Genomic DNA, 5624 nt, shown 5'->3' on the forward strand with positions numbered 1-5624 from the left:
TTCCATTTCATTTTTGACAATTTCCAATTTTCCCAGATTCATAGTTTGTACATTCCATGTTCTGATTTTCAATGGATGTTTACAGCTGTTTCTCTTCATTTTGAGTTGTGCCTCATCAGCAAATGAAGATCCTGTGGGTTTTTCTCCCACAGTCTTTACTCCATTCGCATCATCACAGTCAACTCTACTTTGAGGAGGCATCTCTTCCTCAGTCCCATATTGAGTGCCTTCTGACATGAAAGGCTCATTTTCTGGCATTATATCTGACAGTGTTTATCTGCTATTCATTCATAAGGTTCTCAGTGACTAAATATTCAGAAGTAGTTTGTAACTCTTTCTTCCTAATCTGTCTTTGCCTGGAAGCTCATCTGAAACCTGTCGTAGACACAGTAAATTGCACATATGAGGGGGTATCAAATAATTTTTAAAAAAATGAAATTAGGACATAATGGAATTTTCCCTTGAACTTTTTGAAGTTTCCTTGTTGAAATATGCAACATGATGTGTTTGGTATATGAACACATCCATAAAACCATCACATTTAAGAGAATAAGCATATTCATCACCCTTTAAAGATTTCCTGTGCCCTTTTGTAATCTCCCACCACCTTGCTACCCCTGTCCTGCAATCACCACACTGCCGCTGATTTGCCTTCTCTTTGTTGTTGTTGTTAGGTGCCATCTAGTCGGTACTGACTCATAGCAACCCTATGCACAGCAGAACGAAACACTGCCCAATCCTGGGCCAAACTCTTACTATACATAAATTTGCAATTTCTAGAATTTTGTAAAATTGAGATCATATACTGTGCACTCTCCTTCTTTTGTCACCCTTCTTGCACTTGATATAATTATTCTAAGAACTGTCCAGGTTGTTGAATGCATCAATCAAGCATTCTTTTTTTTGTTGTTGAATTATTTCATTGTAAGGATACAGGACATACCACCATTTATTTATCCATCCACCTGCTGATGAACCTGTGGGTTGTTCCCAGTTTGGGCTATTACAAATAAAACTGCTACTTGAGCACTCATGTACAAATATTAGCATGGACATAAGTTTACATTTCTCTTTAGTAATGCCTAAGAATAGAATGGCTGGATTGTAAGATAAGTGCATATTTAACACTGTCAAATTGATTTTCATATGGCGGTACAATTTCACCCTTCCATAGCACTATACAAGAGAGTTTCAGTTGCTCTGTATCCTTGCCAGTGCTGGGTACTGTGAGTTCTTTTCATTTTAGACATTTCAACAGGTATACAGTAGTATTTCATTGTGGTTTAAATTTGCATGTCTCTAGTGCTCAACTTGAGGACAAAGATATGCCTGACCCAAGCCATGGTATTTTCAATAACCTCATATGCATGCAAAAGCAGGACAGTGAATAAGGAAGACCATAGAAGAATTGGTGTTTTTGAGTTATGGTGTTGAAGGAGAATATTGAAAGTGCCATGGGCTGCCAAAAGAACCAATAGATCAGTTTTGGAAGAAGTGCAACCGGAGTGATCCTTGGAGGCCAGGATGGCCAAACTTCGTCTTTTATACTTTGGACATATTGTCAGGAGGGACCAGTTGCTGGAGAAGAGTATCATGTTTGGTAAGGTGGAGGGTCAGAGAAAAAGAGGAAGACACCCTACGAGATGCATTGGCCAGGTGGCGGCACTATGAGTCGGTGCTGATTCGATGGCACCTAACAACAACAACAAGTGCCCAACATGTTGAGTGTCTTTTCATATGGTATTTGCCAACTACCTATTTTCTCTGGAGAGTTATCTGTTCACATCTGTCTTAGCTTGGGCTTTCTAAAGAAGTGAAGCTTATATATGTATGTATGTATGTGTATATATATATATACGTATATATGTATATATATATACGTATATATGTATATATATAAAAATTTCTCTTAAGGAAACGATTCACGCAGTTGTAGAAAATGGCAAGTTCCAAGTTCACGAGTGCACTTTTGCAGCCACAAGCTCTGTGGCTGAAGGCTTCTTCTGACTCACGTTGCTGCAGAGGCTGAGAAACCTAAGATTGGCTGATGGCTTCAGAGATAAATGAATATAAGGTCAACAGGTAAGATGTTGTTGTTGTTGTTGTTGTTGTTGTTGTTATGGGTCATTGAATCAATTCAAACCCATAGTGACCCTGCATAGAGTTTCCAAGGAGCGGCTGGTGAGCTTGAACCACTGATGTTGTGGTTCAAACAATTTGCTGTCCAACACATTAGCCCACAGTACCACACATTAGCCACCAGGAACCCACAGGTAGGATAGTGGACTGTTATTGACTTCTAGCATAAGAAAGGACTCCTGGTGTGATGCTGTAGGATCAGCACTAGACTTGGAATCAAAGGGTCTACAGTTCAAACCCATCAGTTGCTCCTCAGAAACCCTCTACAGGCATTTAACAACAACAAGCCTAATAAAGTAATACAGCAGGCTGTTTTTACTACTCCAAGCTCCAAAGAACTGGAGATCAGGTGATGAGCTAGATGCAGGATCCAGAACAACCAAAAATCAAGTGAGTTTTGCCAGAGCATCCAAATATATTGAAAGCAGGCCACAAACCTGAGGAAACTTCTTTTCAATTAATCAGCTGCTCAAAGCAGATATCATCATAGAAATGATTACATTAGATCAGATCTCATCGTGGTTGATGACTACATCATAACGGCCAAACCACTGAAAACCCTGGCCCAATCCAGCTGGCACACAACCTTAACCATTACAACATCTTATGCCCATTTCATTATTGCATTGTTTTCTTATTGTTCAGTTTTAAGAGTTTTTTCATATATTCTGGATACAGATCCTTTATAGATTTGAAAATATTTCCTCTCAGTCTGTGGCTTGTCTTTTCATTTTCATAATTTTTGTTGTTGTTGTTGCCATCAAGTCAGTTCCTACTCATTAATATCCTACTGGCCCTGTGCCATCCACACACTCCATGCTCTGTTCGCCTCCATTTTTGCAGTCACTATGTCATTGAAGATCTTCCTCTTTGTTTGTTGACTTTCTATTTCACCAACATGATGTTCTTCTCCAGAACTGGTCTCTCTTGAACAACATGTCCAAAGTGAAACAAAGTTTTGCCATCCTTGCTTCAAAGAACATTCTAGTTGTACCTCTTCCAAGACAGACTTGTTGAGTCTTCTGGCAGTCCATGAAATATTCAATATTTTTCATCAATACCATAATTCTAATGCATCAATTCTTTTCTGATCTTCTTCATTCATTGTTTAGCTGTCGCATGCATATGAGGTAATTGATAATAGCATACCTTGGGTTGGGCACACCATAGTCTTTAAGGTTATATCTTTGCTTTTTAATGCTTCAAAAAGACTTCTACATCAGATTTGTTCGATGTGATACATCATTTGATTTCTTGACTGTTATTTCCATGGACATTGATTGCTGATGCAAGTGAAATGAAATCCTTGATTTTGAGGTAGCTCAATTTATTATGCTTTTTTTCTAAGGATTTTACTTTTGGGGTTTTCCTCAAGACGTTTTATGGTTTACATTTAGGTCCATTTATGGTGAATTTTTGTTTCAATTTTGTATATGATGTGAAGTATGAAGCAGAGTTAACTTTTTGTGCATATGTATATCTAATTGTCCTAGAACAATTTATTTAAAAGACCATTTCTGTCCTTTGAAATGCCTTTACAGTTCTGCTGAAAATCAGTTGACTATATTCGTGTGCTTATTTATGGATGTCATCATCTATCTATTAGTTTGTGTTACTGTGGTGACTTGCCTGTTACTATGATACCAGAATGTAAGCCACCACTATTTCAAATACTATCAGGGTCACTCAGGGTAAACAAGTTTCAGTGAAGACTCCAGACTGAGTTAGTGTAGGAAGAAAGGTCTGATAATCTACTCCAAAAAGTTTTGGTCATTATTTTTCAAATTTTTTTTCTGTCCCTCCTTTCATTTTAGATTTCATTTCTAATCATACTTGTATGATATTCTTGATGCCATCCCACAAGTCTTCTGGTCTTTAGTGTCTAATGCATCAAATCTGTTCTTCAGATGATCTCTAAATTCAGGTAGGATATATTCAAGGTAGTATTTTGGCTCTCATGGACTTATTTTAATTTTCTTTAGCTTCAGTCTGAACTTGCATATGAGCAATTAATGGTCTGTTCCAAAGTCGGCCCCTCACCGTGTTTTGGTTGATGGCATGGAGCTTTTCCACCATCTCTTTCCACAGAAGAAGTCAATTTGATTTCTGTGTATTCCATTTGGTGAGCTCCATGTGTATAGTTGTCTTTTATGTTGTTTAAAAGAGGTATTCAAAATGAAGAAGTCATTGGTCTTGAAAACTCTTATTATTCGATCTCCAGCAGCATTTGTATAACCAAGGCCAAATTTTCCAATAACTGATCTTCCTTTCCAACCTTTGCATTCCAATTGCCAGTAACGACCAATACATCTTGATTACATGTTTGAACAATTTCATACTGAAGAAGTTGGTAGAATTCTTTAATTTCATCATCACTGGCTTTAGTGGCTGCTGCATAAATTTGAATAATAGTGGTATTAACTTGACTTCCTTGTAGGCGTATGGATATTTTCTCATCACAGAGAGTATTGTACTTCAGAATAGATGTTGGTATGTTCTCTTTGATGATGAATGTGACACCATTCCTCTTCAATTGGTCATTCCCAGCATAGTAAACCATGTGATTGTCATATTCAAAATGGCCATTACCAGTCCATTTCAACTCACTAATGCAGAAGATATCAATGTTTGTGCATTCCATTTCATTTTTGACATTTCCCAATTTTCCTAGAGGAATACTTCATAAGTCTATATTCTAATTATTAATGGATGCTTACAGCTGTTCCCCTTCATTTCAAGTTGTGTCATCGTGGAAGGAGAGATATCATTACTGACATCAGATGGATCTCAGCTGAAAACAGAGAATAACAAAAAGATGTTTACCTGTGCTTTATTGACTGTGCAAAGATTTTCAATTGTGTGGATCATAACAAACTCTGGACAACATTGCAAAGAATAAGTATTCCAGAACACTTAATTGTGCTCATGAGGAATCTGTACATAAACCAGAAGCAATTGTTCAAACAGAACAAAGGAACACTGAATGATTTTAAATTAGGAAAGATATGAACCAGGGTTGTTTACTTATTCACCATACTTACTCAATCTATCCACCACTTGTCTGTCAGTTTGTCATAATGTGGTGGTTTGTGAGTTGCTGTGATTATGAAAGCTATGCCACCAGTAATTTAAATATCAGCAGGGTCACCAATGGTGGAAAGGATTCAGATTAGCTTCCAGACAAAGACAGACTAAGAAGAAAGAGTGACGAACCACTTCCAAATATTTAGTCACTTGAAAACCTTATGAATAGCAGAGAAACACTATCAGATATAGTGCCAGAAAATGAGCCACTCAGGTTGGAAGGCACTCAAAATTAGACAGTGGGCGAGCTGCCTCTTCAAAGTAGAGTTGACCATGATGACATGAATGAAATAAAGCCCACGGGAGAAATGCCCACGGGACATTCATTTGCTGATGGGGCACAACTCAAAATGAACAGCAACAGCTCTAAACATCCACTGAAAATCGGAACATGGACTGTA

The sequence above is a fragment of the Chrysochloris asiatica genome, unplaced genomic scaffold, assembly GCF_000296735.1.
Source record: "Chrysochloris asiatica unplaced genomic scaffold, ChrAsi1.0 scaffold00071, whole genome shotgun sequence".
Classification (NCBI taxonomy): domain Eukaryota; kingdom Metazoa; phylum Chordata; class Mammalia; order Afrosoricida; family Chrysochloridae; genus Chrysochloris; species Chrysochloris asiatica.